The following is a 17,755-nucleotide window of genomic DNA, read 5'->3' as shown; positions in this document are numbered from 1 at the left end:
GTCCAAGGGCAGCTGAGTGGCAGCCCAGCTCCTAGGTGTTTCTGATCTAGTCCGTGATCCTAATTCTGTCCCTCCAGGTGACGGCAACGAGGCCATCGGCGCCCTGATCCAGAACTACATCCGGGAGATCGAGGAGCTCAGGTGGGCGTGGGTCACGTTCTCTCCTTCCGCCCGTCTGGGGGGGCCACGTATCGCGTGCAGCTTGAGAGGACCTGCAAAGAGGCAGTGCGGGCTAGCGGGGGGGCTGCTGACCTGGGGCTCTGGAGGCCCAGATTCCCTCTCTGGCTCTGCCGCTCCCGGCTGGGTGACTGGTGCCGCGGACACTGGGTTCAAATGGTAGGCTGGCATCGCAGCTCTGCCAATGACCTTGGGCAAGTCACTTCCCCTCTCTCTTGCCTTTGGTCTGATGCGACCATTTAGATTGTCGGTGCTTTGGGGTAGCGCCCGTCTCACGGGTGTGTGCAGCACCTGGCACAACAGGGCCTCGATCCCGTCTCTCTCGGTGCTGCTGAAATATAAATAAAAGCCCCACATTCGAGATGGAAATGTCTCCATCCTGTAGGGCGTCCTGTCCGGCCCTTGTGCTCCCAAGCTTTCTCTGGAGCCTTGGCTGATCCAGACTTAAATGCCTCCCGGGGGTACATTGAAATGCAGTCTGATAGCTAGTGCTGCTCCTAAATGTGGATTTCGTGCTGGAGAAACTGACAACCCTGGAGACAGGAATCCCCTCGCTCGTTCTGGGCCAGATTCTCAGCTGGTGTAAAATCAGCGTTGTCCCACTGGGGTCCCTGGAGCAATGCCGATTTACGCCCCTCCCGCTGAGGATCCAGACCCCGTCCGTAATGCTAGAAAACAGAGGTACCCCACCGTGTCTAGCGCAGCCGCTGCTGAAGATTAACCCTTAGGCTGCCATGTCAGCGTATCACCGTGGCTGTTGAGAACTGGCTGTCGGCCATAGGGTTGCTTCTCTCCCGTTAGCGTTCAGACCTGGTGGGAAGCCCTGGGGCCTTTGTGACGTGGCCTGGGCTGCATTGCCATCTAAGTGAAGGCACTAAATCCATGAAGTGGCATCTGCTGTGACTCTTTGCTCCCATGAGAGGCATGCAGATGGTTAGTGGTGGCCATGCCAGCTTTCCTTCCCTGCGATGTCCTTCTGCAGCACCCCTCCCCGGGAGCAGAGCCCTGAGCCCCTTTGTCCGAGCTGAGCGAGGGCAGTTTAGGTTCCAGACACACACTCTCCTGGTCACCCCTCCTTAGAGGTTGGGGGGAGGGGGTGTCTTTTCCCCTGGGGTTTTTGGACATCTGCCCAGGGCAGCAGATCTCCGTAACCAAAAGCCCCTCCGATCCCCAGGACAAAGCTCTTGGAGAGCGAAGCCATGAACGAGTCGCTCCGCCGGAGTCTGTCGCGGGTCTCCTCCAGGCCCCCGTACTCCCTGGGCTCATCTCCAGGCCCAGGCCTGGGGGCACTCAGCAGCCCCGTGGTCTCCATGGAGGCAGAGGCCACCGAAGTCCTCCGGCGGGCCAAGCAGGACCTGGAGCGGCTGAAGAAGGAGACCAAGCAGCGGAGGAAGAGGTGATGGCCAACTCCTTTCTGGGAACAGAGGGGGGGGGGGTCTGTTCTGGGTGCTCCCACCCCTGGCTCTTCATTATTATGGCAGGACCATAGTTATTGGGATGCCCACTTCTCCCTTGGCTTCCAGCCCTGGCACCCTCCAGCCCCCATCAGCCCTGCTGGTCCAGACATTGTCCTGCCCCATCCCTGGGAAGCCAAAGCCATACAGCAGAGAATCAGGACTCCTGGGTTCTTTTCTCAGCTCTGCCTCTGACGTGCCACATGACCTTGGGTGAGTCCCTTCCCCTCCTTGTGCCTCAGTCTCCCCATCTGGTAACACTGCCTGGCCCGTCTCTCTGGAGGGCAGTGAAGCTGGGTTCCTGAAGGGCTCTGAGATGGAGGGTGTTGGGGATGTATGGTCTAAGGGGACCATGTGCCAGGGCTCCCCTGTCACCGCGGTTCATCCCGTCTCTTCCTGGCAGCCCGGAGAAGGAGGCCTTTAAGAAGAGGCCAAAGCTGCAGCAGGAGAACGGGGAGGAGACGGACGAGAACGAGGAGGTGCGAGAGGCTTCCCCCGTGGAGTGGGTGGTGGGAGCCCGATTGCTAGCCAGAATGCCAGTGGCCTTCTCTGTGCCTCGCCCGTGGTTGGGGCAGCTGTGTCCTGCCGCACCCAGGGAGGTGGGGCAAAGCCCAGCCTGTCTGTGGGAATCGCAGGGGATCCGGGGGGCAGGGGCAGGGTCCATGACCACCCCCCCGTAGGGCAGCCAGTCTGCTGCTGTTTGGCCCCGCCTAGGTGTGGAGAGTGGGAGCAGGGCATGGCCGAGGATGGTGGGTAAGACAGTCCCCTCTGCCCCCTGGCAGTGCCCTGTGCCATCTGACACCCTGGCAACAGGTGGGGCAGGACAACTAGCCACAGGCCTTTCCATGCAGCTGGGCTTTGTCCTGTGAACTGTGTCCCCTCTGCCCCAGCCGTTCCGGAGGTTCTCATCAGGTCCTTCATTTTCAGCTGCCATCTCAGCGGGGAGGGTCGGGGGAGCTCCCCAGACATGGCCCACTCCCTTTGCACACAGGGATCAGCCCTGCCCCTGGCCCCGGGTCAAACGTCCTCTCTCCTGCCTCTGCCTGGCACTGGTTTCCGAGGCAATCGCTTTAATTCACCCACATCTGGGGGTGGCGGATGGGGAGAGGCCTGAGCCCCTGCGACGATAAGAGAGGGGCCGAAGGCTCCTGATCTCTGCCCTAACCCTGCGCTTGTTTCCCAGGAGGAGGAGGAGCGGGAGGAGAGTGGCTGTGAGGATGAGGACGAGGATTCGGGCAGCGAGGAGAGCCTGGTGGACTCGGACTCCGATGCGGAGGAGAAGGGTAACTCGGAGGTCACGGCGCCCAGTTCTGTGCTTAGGCTGGGGCCGGGGATATCTGCAGTGACTCAGGGCTGTGCCCCTTTTGGGGAGGCGGTAGGCGGCTGCAGTGGGCCTGTAGGGTGAGCTGGGCAGGTCTTGGCTGGAGGTGCACGAGGTGCCAGTCAGGGTGCTAAGGTGGTCCGGCTCAGCTGGTGCTCAGTGGCACAGGCCTGGCTGCCAAGCTCTGTCCCTTCCTCCTCAGCCCCCCGCATTCGCCTTCGGGTACCCAGGCAAGGCTAAGACCGCAGGAGCGAGATGCCATCCCCTCTGAGTCCTGCCTCATCTGCCTCCTTTCCTCTGCAATGCCAGAGTCCATAGGGGACCCGTGAGCCAGGCACTGCCCCTCGCCTCTCCGGGCCGGTGCAGGGCTGCCTGGCTCTCTCCTCCTGACCTCCCCGGGGCTGCCTGGCTGACTGACTCTCCCCCCACCTCTAGTGGTGAATTTCCAGGCTGATCTGGCCGACCTGACCTGCGAGATCGAGATCGAGCAGAAGCTGATTGAGGAGCTGGAGAACAGCCAGCAGCGCCTGCAGACCCTCAAGCACCAGTCCGAGGAGAAGCTAATCCTGCTGCAGAACAAGATCCGCGACACCCAGCTGGAGAGGGACCGGGTGCTGCAGAACCTCAGTACGGGCAGTGCCCCCTCCACCCCCCGGCTCATCCCACCGCACGGGTCCTCTGAGCCAGCGCTGGCAGGAGAAACCCTGGGGTTCTCCCGGCGCCCAATGAGGCCCAACCTGGGCCCTGTCCCTGTGTAAGGGGACTGTTGCCCCCTTACTAACACTCAGTGGGGGTGTTTTGGTTGGCTGCTCCCAGCACTAAAAGGGGAGGGGTCGATGGCAAATCAGGAGCCTGAGACTGACAGTCCCCAGGGACAATGGGGAGAGGCCAATGCTCCAGATCAGCCTGATTGACAGGGCGGGCAGCTAATCAGGGAGTCAGGAGGCCGGGGGGGTCCCGTCCTCCGGGTGAGCTGGAATTGCCTGGGTCAGACAGGGTGGGGCCGAGCTAAGGAGAGAGCAGGGGCCCGAGCTGAGCTGAGCTGCTGGGAGCAGATCTGCAGCCCCAAAGCCAGAGCACAGCCCAGAGAGAGCAGACCTGTCCTGGGAGCAGAGCTGCAGCAACCAGAGCCCAAGGGGCCAGACAAGCAGCCCAGGGAGCTGAAGGCAGAGCAGCAGCAGCCGGGCTGAGGCCGAGTGAAGCTGGAGCCGGGGCTGGAGCCGTCCGGAGCTGGGTGCGGTGAGCAGCTGGGGAGAGTGAGGGGGACCCTGGGCAGTGGGCCCAGCATAGGGAGACACCTCAGCCAAGAGGCCTGGCAGGCCAGACTCGGAGGGGGGATCATAACCCCGACCGGGCGGGGGCGACGCTGGGAAAAAGGGTCCTGCCACCTAGAGCCTGAGAGCGTGTGGCCACCGCCAGAGCAAGTGTCCGACCCGCAGCGTCTCTGCAGCACAGCCAGGGCCTGAGAAGGAGCCTGGGACCTACAAGGAACAGACGGTGACCTGCCCTGACATTCCAGAGACACTGTTTGTGATGTTCCCTGCCACAGAGCGGGGTGATGTGTTTTCCTTTAACCTTTCCCATTTTTCCTTATTCTTTTATAAAGTTAATTGTTAATTAAACAACTTGTATTTGCTTTAAATTATATGAAATGATCAGTGGGTCAGGGAGGTGCCCAGTGCAGAGAGAGTACTCCGGAGTGGGGACACCCTAGCCCCTGTCCTGGGTGACCACAGCAGGGTTGGGGGTCGAGCCCCCCAGGAATCCTGGGCCCAGCCTTGTCGGGGTTTACGAGGACTCTGCCAGACAGGAGAGTGGAAGGGGAGCCCTCAAGGGCAGGGAGGCCTCTGGGTAAAGGAAGTGGGAGCGAGGACTCGGATCCTTTCGCTAACCCACTTCACTGGGGTAGTGCAGAAGCCAGGAAAGTTTACCACAGTAGCGGGACCATTCCCCCGCTAACACCTGCATTCCATGCCCCTCTTGCAGTCCCCAGAGATTCCCGCTGGCTGCTCAGTGTCTGGCTTCCCAGCTCCTGGGATCGATCCTTCTCCTCTGCTGTGTGCCACTTGTCCCGCCTCTTGATCAGGGCTGGGCCTGGTGACCCCGTGACCTCCCAGCTGTGCAGCCCGCTGGCTGTGGGGAGACAGTGGGTGTAGGGCCCAGGGAAAGTCCCTTCCCTCGGAGGAGCTCCAAGCTCTGACACGCGTCAGGGTGACAGGGCCAGGCAAAGAGGCAAAGCCGCCTGGCATCTGCGGCCAAGCTCCCAGCTGCTCCCGACTTCCTCCCAGCGAGGAAACTGTGGCTCTCCAATGCAGGAGCAGCAGCGTAGCCTGCCCATGCAGAGAGCTCCATCTCCAGGCTTTTCAGTCCTGGGCATCTTCCCCGAGTGGGGCAGCTGATGCTATAACTGAGACTTTAGTGATTGAGACACCTGCCCCCAGCTGAGTCCCACCAAACTCATCTCAGCAGAGTCCCCCTCTGGGCTGAACAGCAATGGCTGCCTGGAGGAGAACAGTGTGCACCCAGTCCCTGGAGCGGTGCGGTCCCTGGCACACGCCTGGCACTGCTCTGCTGCCGGGGTTATTGGTCTAAAATAGGCCCATGGTTCTGGCTTGCAGGCAATGACTGGTCTGGGCTACTCGGCCATTGAACATCTCCTGAGCTGCTGGACCAGGCAGGCTTGTCCCTGGAGGCCAAGAGTTAATCTAAAGTGCCCCCCACTGAGGGTGCTTTCCCTGGGGGCCTGGTGGGTCCAGGGGGCAGCTGGGTGGGATGGAGCGTGATGGGCTCGGCCTAGCCTGGCACTCTGAGCGTCTCTGCGCCACCCCCTTCAGGCACCATGGAATGCTACACGGAGGAGAAGGCCAACAAGATCAAGGCGGACTACGAGAAGCGGCTGAAGGAGATGAATCGGGACCTGCAGAAGCTGCAGGCAGCCCAGAAGGAACACGCTCGCCTGCTCAAGAACCAGTAGCGCTATGAGCGGGAGCTCAAGAAGCTGCAGGCTGAGGTGGCAGAGATGAAGAAGGCGAAGGTACCTGGCTGGGCAGAGGAGGAGGGGGCTGGAGGGGCATGGCCTGCTTGTGCTAGCTCTTCAAACTGGGGAGGGACGGTGGATGGGCACAGCCCCTTGTGCACACTCCTTATGCTGGGTGTGGCTGTCGGGGGGCCTACAGGTGGCACTGATGAAGCAGATGCGGGAGGAGCAGCAGCGGAGGCGGCTGGTGGAGACCAAGCGGAATCGGGAGATCGCCCAGCTGAAGAAGGAGCAGCGCAGGCAGGAGGTGAGAACCCAGCTCCTCGCCAGGGCTCTGCAGATAGGGCAGCTCTGGCTGGGGCCTGTGCCCCTCACTAGGCTCTGAGCTCCCACACCAGCTGGCCAGGGTGCAGCGGGGAGTGCGGGTTCTCCAATGGGTCTGGGCCTTTCCTGGGGAGATGCCCCAAGCCAGGCTCCTTGGGACCAGATGGGGAGGGTGCTGGAGAGCCTTCGCTGATGCATGATGTGTCAGGTCCCCTCCCCTGTGCACAGGTGAGCAGTTACCTGGGTGAGCCAGCCTGCACCCAGAGTCCCTGACGCAGGGTGGGGCAGGGGCAGGGGAGCCCCTGTGACGGGGCAGGGCTGAGACAGGGAGTGGGGCCATTCAGGATATGGGGCAGCAGGGGAGCCCTGCAAAGCTGGGGCTGAGCCGCAGGGATGGCTGAGCAAGGCGATGGGAAATCTGGAGCAAGCGCTGCACCAACAGAGGACCGGATTCCACTCTCTATTACGCTCATTGTAAATCTGGAGTAACTGCATTGACATTAGCGGAGTCGCTCCAGATTTACACTGCTGCTGCTGCGATGTGAATCCAGCCGTCGCCTGCATCGAGAACATTCCACGTTCAGTCCTGCCCTACCTCTGCTCGACAGTGTGTTAGAGCTCTTCCGGGTGCCCGGCCGCTGGGATCAGTGCCCGGCTTGGCCCCCAGGCCCGCTCCTCTCCGAGCCCGTGTTGGGCCACTGGCCGGCCAAGGCCTGCAGGTCCCGTGAAGCCAGGAATGGGGTCGGCAGCATAGAACAGCGCAAAACCCTGCCTGGTTGGGGAGCTGTGTGCTGGGCACCCTGTGCGGAAACCAGCCACCCCACCGACTGTCTGGGGACTCCTCCCCCTGCTGAAGGCGCAGCACGTCCCCCTCTCCCAACCACATGTCCATCTGTCTGTCCATCCCTTGAGATCAGCACCTGGTAGGGTGGCAGGTTCCGCCTTCCCCAGGTCAGAGGAGGTGATTGCTTCCTCCTGCATCTCTGGTTGCTGCTCAGGGCAGGTACAAATGCCACAGTGCTGCTATCGGTTACAGCAGAATAAATCCCGATTAGCCCCAGTTGCTCCAGGTTTTATACCGCTGCTGGTGAGATCAAAATCTGGCCCATGGCCTGCACTGAGAACATGCCATGTGCTGGCCCCAGGCAAGGGGGTGGGGGAGCCCTGGGTCCCCTCCCCTTCCCCCATTGCTGCCATGGGTTCTACCCCAGACCCTGGGTTCCTCTTTAGCGGCTCACGCCCGCTCAGGACTCGACTGAGGCTCGGCTTCTCTCCTGCGCAGTTTCAGATCCGGGCGCTGGAGTCTCAGAAGCGGCAGCAGGAAATCGTGCTGCGAAGGAAAACCCAGGAGGTGAGTTCCAGCCCCTGCACCTGCGGGGGTCTGGAGAGCCGCTCACGGGGCCGTGACTGGGTGGGCGCTGAGGCCTGGCTCCTGGATCGGGCCGTTGGCAGGGTAGGGCCCTGGGGCCTCTCCAGACGGAATAGTCCCCTCTGCTGTCCCAGTGGGTCGTGCTCCGCCAATGCTGGGTTGTTCCCAAGGCGCTGGCCCTGGGTGGGGTGGATTTCCCACAGAGCCTGGTGGTTTTATGGCCAAGAGTAACCAGGCAGGAGATGACAGTGATTGCGAGGGAGGAAACGCCTGTCTCCGGGGGCAGCTGATCTTCTGGGGTCAGGAAGGAGGAATTCTCTGCATGCCATGTGCAACCGTGCACAACAGGCTGTGTCCCCCTCCCTCCTTCCTGGAGCTGGGTCCTGGCAGCTGAGTTGGTCACGTGACTCGTCCAGGCTGCCTCCTGCCCCAGCACCCGTACAGCTCGCAGGACGGTGCGGTGCTTCGATCCCAGCCCCTTCCCAGCCCCTCCTGATGCATTCTGGGAAACTGCTGTCCAAGGGTACCGGACCTTCACCCAGCCCAGATAGGCTCAGCTCTCTTGAAAGGTGCTCAGTTGCTCCCGGGCTCACTTTGCCACCTGAGAAGCGTTGGAGTCGCTCTGCGGCTGGGGGGCGATGCCCCCTGCGGGTGTTCCCAGGAGGCCCAGCCCTCAGGCACTGCTCTGACCCAGGTCTCTGCTCTGCGCCGCCTGGCCAAGCCCATGTCGGACCGGGTCTCTGGGAGGCTGAGTCAGAAGCCAGCCATGCTGGACTCAGGTGCGGAGGTGTCCGTCAGCACCACCTCCTCGGAATCGGAGTCCGACTCTCGCTCGGTCTCCAGCATTGTGCGCCAGTGGAACTGGAAAATCGACCACTTCCTGGGAGACCCTTCGCCCTCCGTGAATGGGGCTCGGCCCGTCAGGTCAGACCAGTGCTTCCGAATCCGTGTCCCCCGCGGCCTCGTTCCCTGCTTGGCCCTCAGGCCCCGGGCTCCTGGGTGTTAGATGGGAGCGGAGTTCTGTGGGAACACGGGAAACGATGGCTCTATCATTGTGGGCGACTCTGCCATGTGGTTTGACACGTGAGACTCTCCACATTGGCTGGAGACCTGATGTGTAAATGCCCCTCTGTCCTGAGCACTAGCGGGCGTGATGGCCGAGCGCCCGCCTGGTGGAAGCCCCCTGACCGTGTCCCATCCCACTGCAGGAAGAAGTTCCCAAAGAAGGGGATGAGCCAGACCTTCAGCAAGGCAGCCCGGCTCAAGTGGCAGTTGCTGGAGCGGCGCATCTTTGACGTTGTCATGCAGAGGATGACCATCGTCAACCTGGAGGCGGACATGGAGCGGCTGATCAAGGTGAGGTGTGGGGGGCAGTGCCCTGGTGGGGATTGGGTGGCCTGAGCATGACCGAGGGCCAGGAGTGCTGGGAGGCTGCTGGCACCTGGACAGCGCCGGCTGAGGCGTTTCCTTCCCACCCGCCCCCCAGAAACGCGAGGAGCTGGCGCTGCTGCAGGGGAAGAGGGGAAAGCTGTAGGCGGAGAGCCCGGAGGAGCAGAAGGGCCTTCAGGAGCTGAACGAGGAGATCAAGGTGCTGACAGCCAACATTGACTACATCACCGACAGCATCGCCGACTGCCAGGCCACCATCATGCAGCTGGAGGAGACCAAGGTGCCGGGGGAGGGGGCCTGCGGGCGGGGGTGAGGTGCAGGGGGTCTGTATATGGGGAGTTGGTCTCACGGGAGGGGGAGCAGGGGAGATCACCCCAGGGCATTGTATGCTGTAAGGGAAAGGGGGTGCTCTGGGGGCTGGTTGATAGTTGGGGTGGGGACTGGGCGTGAGTAGGAGGCTGGCTGGCTGGACTCTTCCTCTAGGCAGTTTAAGCATAAGGGGTGCAGGAGGCAGGTTTGCAGGGTCCTCTTGCTTTCTAAGCTCCAACTTCTGGGCTGAAACGTGTCGTGGGTCACGCAGGGAGTCAGGGCCGAGCTGGCTCCCTGCTCTTAGCCCCCAGAGCTCGCCCCCTCCCTACAGAAACGTCACAGAGCAGCTGTTGCAGTCTGGCTGCTTTCTCTGCTTGTTTGCTGATGACGGCTGTATAAGGCCCAGTTCAGCAGGTGCCTGAGCACGCACGGGGCTGGTGCGATAGGCAGCCGTAGGCCCGTGGGCGCCAGGCTAACGGACATGGCTGTGGCTTGGCTTGGACCAGCAGAGGCCAAGAATCAGCCCTCTTCCGCTGCATGGTCTGCAAGGTCGGGGCCAGGATTTAGGAAGCCCCTTATATGTTGGTCCGTCAGGGTCTCCATCGGTGCTGGATGGTTTATTTGTGGAAGGGACGGCTGCGGAGAGCATGATGTCCACCACCAGCTGCTAGGCCCAACAGCCCTGATGGGAGTTCTGCACATGCTGGAGTCAGTGGAAGCCCTGTCCGTACCATGGGACAAATGTACCCATGATGTATCCAGTGCTGCGGGCAAGGCGTGGTCTAGCCACGCTCAATCCTGTCTGTGTGCACAGAAAAACCCATGTCAGCACCAGGCTCCAGCCTGGGTCACCGCCAGGCTCCAAACATGCTTAGAACATGGGCTTTCTCCATTCCCTGCGTATATGGCAACACAACCTCCTGTGAGAAACTGCCTCGACCCAGCCCAGTTCCACAGTGGCGTTCCTGTAGCCTAGACCGAAGCCAAGCCCAGGGGGCAGCCCGATTCAGAGCCAACTCCAGGTGTAGCCGTGGGAGAGGGTTGAAGATGCTGTTTGCTTTTGTAGGAAATCTCAAATCCTTTTAGTTTTTATTTTGAAATTTCCCAGGGGGAAGAAAAAATCAGTTTCTCCTCCCCGCCCCACCCCCTGAGAAACTGGAATTTTTGTGGTTTTTGAAAATCAGTTTTGATGGTTTAAGGCAAAAAAATTGGGGGTCTTGGGAAAGAGTTTCCCTTTTCTGAAACCGCGAACTTGTGCTGAAAGCTGTTGTCAAACATTGAGTCTCTTTTCTGATGTCAGATTTTTGTAAAGGGAGGGTGGGATTTTGACCAAAAAGGAAATTTTTGTTTAATCAAATATTTCCACAGAGAAACAATAGCCTAATAATGAGGCCTTTCTCCCTGGCACCTGTCGGGTGTCTGTGCTGCAAGGCAAACCCCACAGCACAAGTCTCAGAGCCTGGATCCATTGCCTTGGCTCGCAGGGCTACGGGGCTAAAATGAAGAGTGTAGACATTCACACAAGGGCTGGAGCCTGGGCTCTGGAGGGTCTTGGAGCCCATGAGCGGGAATGTCTAACACTGCTACTTTTAGCCCCGTAGTGCAAGCCCGAATCCTTTGGCCAGAGGCTCGCTGCTGTGGGTTTTTCTTTGCTGTGGACGCACCGTTAATGACATGGGGGGTCTGACCCAGGTTCATCACAGTGTAGCTCTCTGCTCCTCTCCTAGCAGCTGGAGGTCATAAACAGGTCTTTAGTATATGTCTACGCTTAATCTGCTACAGCTGCAAGGCTTTAGATGTAGATGCTCCCTGTCGGAGTAGGTAATCCACCTCCCAAGGAGGTGGCTGTTTAGTTCGGTCGGCAGAGCTACACTCTCTGGGATGGGGGGGGGGGCAGGATTTTCACACCCTGGAGAGACATAGCTATGCTGGTATAAGTTCCCAGTGTAAACCTGCCCTTGGTCTGCTCTGGTCACCTGGCTAGCGAGCAGCTCCTGCCGTCCAGGCGGTAGAAGCTCCTCTTCTTTAAATCCGCAGGTGTGTGGTTCAGTCCCCATAGATGGCCCAATCAGGGGCCTGGTTCCAGGCACACGTCCAGTGCGAGTGCTCATGCACAGTATTGGCATGCAAGTCGTCTTCCCCGCCGCCTGCTCACAGAGCACCTGCGTCCCTGCCGGCGTCAGCCAGTCAAGGAAACCGCCCCCGATTCCGTGGCGCTGGTGTCTCTGCTGGCCCTCTGCTTTCTGCCCTTCACCGCCCTCAGCGCCCTTCTAATTCCCCTCCCTCGGGGGTCTCTCTTGCACCGTAGGAGGAGCTGGACTCCACCGACACCTCCGTTGTGATCAGCTCCTGCTCCTTGGCCGAGGCGCGCCTCCTGCTGGACAACTTCCTCAAGGCATCCATCGATAAGGTCAGGCAAAGGGCCTTCAAGTGGGGGTGCAGCTCTGTGGGGTGGGTCGCAGAACATGGGATCCCAGGAGGCCCCCTGTTAGCCTGGGATCACAATTGCTGCAGGTCAGGTTTGGAGCCAGGGCTATTTGGCTGCGCCTGGGGCATCCTTTGTGCGTGGGTGAGGGAGACTGAGAGGCCTGCCTGGCCTGTGTGCTGCTGGACCCAGAGAGGGGAATGGGTTTGTGACGTTATTGATATCCTCTGGGACCATATAGATCATTGTTGCAACCAAGGTCCTGTAGTGGCACCCAGATCTTGTATAAAGGGGGTCAAATGGGGTGTCTAAGACAAGGTTATGGTTTACTGGTTATAATTATGCTGTCTATATGTGTGTATCAATTTTGTAGTTGAAGTTATGAATATTGGCTCTATACTGTCTGTATTTCAAACTTCTGCTATGCTGCTGGGTGACATCCCAGACAAAATGGTGTTAGCTCTGCCTAGCCTGCTTGATGGCCCATTAAGGACCATCAGCTATACAATGGACCCATTGAGAGAAGGCAGATACACCTTGTAACTCAGCATAGTATGCAGGGACTGGCCCATGTGACTCCAGACTCCATTTTGCTGTAATTTTCCACAGTAAGAACAAAGGTGTTCTTACACCTGGAAAAGACTATATAAGGCGGATGCCTCATCTCCATCTGGTCTTCAGTCCTGCTTCATACCTCTGGAGGAACTTTGCTACAAGCTGAAGCTTTGAACAAAGGACTGAGGACCCATCCCAGCGGGGGATGTATTCCAGAGACTTGATTTGAACCTGCAGTTTATTCTATTGCTGCTGCAAGCCTGAACCAAGAACTTTGCCATTACTGTATGTAATTGATTCCATTTAACCAATTCTAACTCTCCTCTCTATCTTTTTCCTTTTATGAATAAACCTTTAGATTCTAAAGGATCGGCAACAGCGTGATTTGTGAGTAAGATCTGATTTGTATATTGACCTGGGTCTGGGGCTTGGTCCTTTGGGATCAGGAGAACCTTTTTTCTTTTACTGGGGTATTGCTTTTCATAACCATTTGTCCCCATAACGAGTGGCACTGGTGGTAATACTGGGAAACTGGAGTGTCTAAGGAGACCGCTTGTGAGACTTGCGGTTAGCCAGTGGGGTGAGACCAAAGTCCTCCTAGTCTGGCTGGTTTGCCTTAGAGGTGGAAAAAACCCCAGCCTTGGGCTGTAACTGCCCTATTTGAGCAATTTCTCCTGAGTTGGCACTCTCAGTTGGGTTCCGCCAGAACCGCATTGTCACAGGGGTACAAGCAGCAGCTGAGTGAGGCTGGTGTGGAACCTGCATCTGTGGCCAGGGACAGGGACTGAAGTCAGGAGCTGATTCCCCGTCCCACCCACTGGCCCGTCCTGTGTGCTGGACGGAAGGTAACCTCCTGCTCCCGCCAAACAGGGGCTGCAGGTGGCTCAGAAAGAAGCCCAGATTCGCCTGCTGGAAGGGCGCCTGAGACAAACGGATGTGACCGGCTCCTCCCAGAACCATGTGATCCTGGATGCCCTGCGGGAGAAAGCGGAGTCCCACCCCGAGCTGCAGGCGCTCATCCACAACGTGCAGCAAGGTGGGTGCTGGGCTTTTCCCTCCTGGGGACCCCCGTGAGTACTGGGCATTGGCTGGCAAAGCAGCCGGCAGCGCTGATGTGGGGCCTGGGGCTGGCAGCAGCTGGGAAGGCTTGGGGTGTTTCCCTGCCCCTACAGATGGCACGTCTGCCCATTGGGACAGATGGAGCCCACCCCAGGGCTCTTGGCATTGCTCTGACCCTGTGGGCAGGAGTGATAGGCCCGCTTCATCCAGACGTATCAGCCCACATGGTCACAGCCTGTCCAGCCGTGAGGATGCACTGATGGCGCTTTGGTGGCAAAGAGTTAATGATAGCAGTGGTCTGGGGGGGTCCCAAGGACGTAAAGGGCCACACGCTGATTGGCAACCACCTGCTGGCTGGCTCTGATCGGACCAGCCCAGTGCGGTGCCCTCCCACCCTCTGTCGCATTGACGCACCGTTGTCGGCCGTTCCTTGTGCAGAGAACGTCCTACGCCAGCACGGACGAGGAGATCTGGGAGTTCAGCCTGGCCTCGGAGGGGAGGTAAGCGCACCAGGGAGCGTGCAGTGTCCCAGCCTCGTGCGCCCCTGAGCGGCGGGATCTATGGAGGGAGGGGGGCGCATCTCTGTGGCACTCATTGGCAAGGTAGACCCGTTAGAGCTTGGCAGCTAAATTCTCCAGGTTCTGTCTGCACCGAGCATGCTCCAGCCCCTCGGAGCTCCTACGTGTGACCCGACGTGCAGGGGCTGTACAGAACTGTCCCAGTAATGGTTCCTCTTGAGGGCCAGGGGCAAGATGGAGCTGGGAGGGAAGAAGGCCCCGAAAGGGACCGGGGGATGGGCTGTATCTCGGGGAATGGGAGGAGGAACCGTAGCCGGGCTGGTGATAGGGTGTTATGGGGTGGGGGTGATGGGCAGTGGTTTCTTCCTTTAGCTTTAAGTTAAGCCTTAAAGGGGATCGGCCATTTAACCCTTTGTTTCCTACAGCTTCTCCCAGTCTTTCACCATGAAGGGCTCAGCCAGCCAGGACGACTTCAAGTTCAAGGTCAGTTCACAGCCACAGACAGGGCCATTTAACGTCCAGATGTGGGGTCTTTGGTCCATTGTACCCCCTCTCCCTTTGTGCTCACGGCTGGGCGGTGGCCCTTGGCGGGAGTCTTCTCCATGGACGGAATGTCTTGGGTCTGGAACTGAAATAGCCCGGGGTCTGGTCTCCTGGTGACAGCCGTGCCTGGCGTGTTACTTTGGCCCTATAAATGGCTCCTTGAGTCGTAGAGCCCACTTTAAACCCACAAATGCCACATCATTGAGCTGTACTGGGCTTCCCTGAATCCAGGCAAGGTGCCCTGGTGCTGTCTAGCCCTCCTCTGGGAGCAAATAAAACCCATGTGACACCCTGGTGCTGTGCGCCCTTCCCAGAGGCTAATTGACTGGACCAGCCCCTCCATGTGCCGAATCCTCCTGGGAGAGCTGCTCCGGCACTCTGGGCCATACACGTTTCAGCCTTGCACAGGGGGTACTTCCTGTTGCCCTCATTAATGAGCTCATGAAACGTTAATGCTGGCAACCGGGGCCCAACTGAAAGGTTTCTCTAGATCTGCCACTGCTGGGTGCTTGGCCCCAGAGGCTTCTTGGAACTGAATGGCCAAGGGGCGCCAGCGTCTCAGACTCGCTCCACGTGCTACCCTCGGGGCAGTGAACTCCTCGCCTCTCAGCCCACCCCTCCCTGTGCCACGCCATAGGGGGAACCCAAGCTGTCAGGCCAGATGAAGGCTGTGTCGGCCGAGTGCCTGGGACCCACGTTGGACATCTCCACCAAGAACATCACTAAGTCCTTGGTATCCCTCATGGAGATCAAGGAAGACGGGATCGGCTTTTCCATCCGGGATTCCTACTACAAGGATAAGGTCTCCCGCACCATCAGCCTGCCCACCCGCGGCAGCACCTTGTAAGCCCTGGCAAGCATGGTCCCCACGTGCTTACAGGCCCTTGGGGGAAGAGGTGGGCTGGGCCATCGTATTCTGCCCTTGGAGCCTTGAGTCTGGACTCCTCTCGATCGAGCCAGCCTGTCCCAGCATGCAGTGGTGGGGCCAGCTTGCTCTGCCATCTTGGATTGCCAGTGTCCACAAACTGCCCGTCGGGGGGACGGGGCCTGGGGAAGGCGGGCACAAACCGGGTTCTGCTGTCGGACAGAGTTGGGCGTCCAGTCTCCACAGCCCTCTTATCGAAGGCACGGAGCTGCCTTCTCCAGCAGCAGTCTCGGTGATGAAGCCAACAGGACCTGTGCTCACAGCGCAAACCCTTAGCCGGGGCCGCTGGCCTGGCCTTGGGCCCTGCCGGGGCCTGATCCAGCCCGCTGGACCCCTGGCTCGGGAGGTGGATCTGTGCGCTGCCCCAGGGCTCTTGGCTCGCTTGCTCTGGAGTAGGCCTGTTCAGTGCTGAAGGGCCCTGGCCCCAAGGAGGGGCGATTGCTGATCTGGTGCTTACAGGCCCTTGGGGGAAGAGGTGGGCTGGGCCATCGTATTCTGCCCTTGGAGCCTTGAGTCTGGACTCCTCTCGATCGAGCCAGCCTGTCCCAGCATGCAGTGGTGGGGCCAGCTTGCTCTGCCATCTTGGATTGCCAGTGTCCACAAACTGCCCGTCGGGGGGACGGGGCCTGGGGAAGGCGGGCACAAACCGGGTTCTGCTGTCGGACAGAGTTGGGCGTCCAGTCTCCACAGCCCTCTTATCGAAGGCACGGAGCTGCCTTCTCCAGCAGCAGTCTCGGTGATGAAGCCAACAGGACCTGTGCTCACAGCGCAAACCCTTAGCCGGGGCCGCTGGCCTGGCCTTGGGCCCTGCCGGGGCCTGATCCAGCCCGCTGGACCCCTGGCTCGGGAGGTGGATCTGTGCGCTGCCCCAGGGCTCTTGGCTCGCTTGCTCTGGAGTAGGCCTGTTCAGTGCTGAAGGGCCCTGGCCCCAAGGAGGGGCGATTGCTGATCTGGTCTTGCTCTGTTCCAGCCCTAGGCAGTCCCGTGGCTCGGACACCTCGCCTCTGACCCGGAGGAAATCCTATGACCGGGGGCAGCCTGCCAGGTGAGTGGGGAGAGGCTGGAGAGCACATGGGCCTAGCTCCCCATCGGGGACCGGCCTGTGCACTCGGCTTTGCCCAGGCACGACGCTGGGTGCTGGATCCAGCTGTGCCATAGAATCATAGAATATCAGGGTTGGAAAGGACCTCAGGAGGTCGTCTAGTCCAACCCCCTGCTCAAAGCAGCACCAATCCCCAACTAAAGCATCCCACCAGGGCTTTGTCAAGCCGGACCTTAAAAACCCCTAAGGAAGGAGATTCCACCACCTCCCTAGGGAACCCATTCCAGTGCTTCACCACCCTCCTAGTGAAATCGTTTTTCCTAATATCCAACCTAGACCTCCCTCACTGCAACTTGAGACCATTACTCCTCATTCTGTCATTTGCCAAGCTCCATTCTCTTTGGAACCCCCCTTCAGGTAGTTGAAGGCTGCTATCAAATCCCCCCATACTCTTCTCTTCTGCAGACTAAACAAACCCAGTTCCCTTAGCCTCTCCTCATAAGTCATGTACCCCAGCTCCCTAATCATTTTTGTTGCCCTCTGCTGGACTCTCTCCAATATGTCCACATTCTTTCTGTAGCGGGGGGCCCAAAACTGGATGCAATACTCCAGATGTGACTCACCAGTGCCGAATAGAGGGGAATAATCACTTCACCATGGGCTGGCACTGCAGGCCTCCCTGTGCTGAGTGGAGGTGCGGGGCAGGGGGTAGATCCCCGGACCAGGCTTGTGATCATGGGTCTCTTTCTGAACACCCTGGCTCAGGACTTCGGACGTTGGCTTCACGTCTCCCTCATCCCCTCCCACCAGGCCGCGCAATGACCGCAACGTCTTCTCCCGCCTCACCAGCAACCAGAACCAGGGCTCCGCGCTGGACAAGTAAGAGCCTCGCGGGGCAAGGAGCGGGTAGGGGGGTGAAGCTCCAGGGAGCCCAGCCCCAAGAGCAGTGAATGGCAGACGGTGACTCCCATGGCTGTCCCCAGGTACCGTCCCCGCTCTGCCTCGGGCCCGGCAGTCCCAGCTGGAGTCAGCCCCAGGCTCCTGCCGGGCTCGTGAAGCGACCAGGGTGAAGGCAGAGAGCTGCGATACCGGTGCAGTAGAACTTCACACGGAGCCGCATCTCCCTGGGCAGGGGCCCTATGCCAGACATGTCTATAACCCCATTGATATGGAGGGGGGGTCTTTGGTCCCCCTCTACTGGCTGGACCTTGTCTCAGGGCTGCCCCTGAGCTGCCAAGCCTGGGCCTTTAGCTCAGGCAGAAGCAGCTGCTGTTGAGAGCCTGGGGTGGCAGACGCCCTCCCTGTAGATGATCCAGCTGGAGGCTCGTCGTAACATTGCACTGCTAGAGCCCTCAGAACAGGCCTGAA

The 17,755-nt window shown here is 59.7% G+C and overlaps 1 pseudogene; it reads left to right on the top strand.

Moving 5' to 3' along the window:
- Positions 1-77: 77 nt before the first annotated feature.
- LOC101938277 (kinesin-like protein KIF21B) lies at positions 78-17,411 on the top strand (annotated as a pseudogene).
- The last annotated feature ends 344 nt before the right edge of the window (positions 17,412-17,755 follow it).

Source organism: Chrysemys picta, unplaced genomic scaffold (assembly GCF_011386835.1).
Source record: "Chrysemys picta bellii isolate R12L10 unplaced genomic scaffold, ASM1138683v2 scaf1288, whole genome shotgun sequence".
Classification (NCBI taxonomy): domain Eukaryota; kingdom Metazoa; phylum Chordata; order Testudines; family Emydidae; genus Chrysemys; species Chrysemys picta.
The sequence above is the reverse complement of the archived record's forward strand: the minus strand, read 5'-3'. Positions and strand labels throughout refer to the sequence as shown.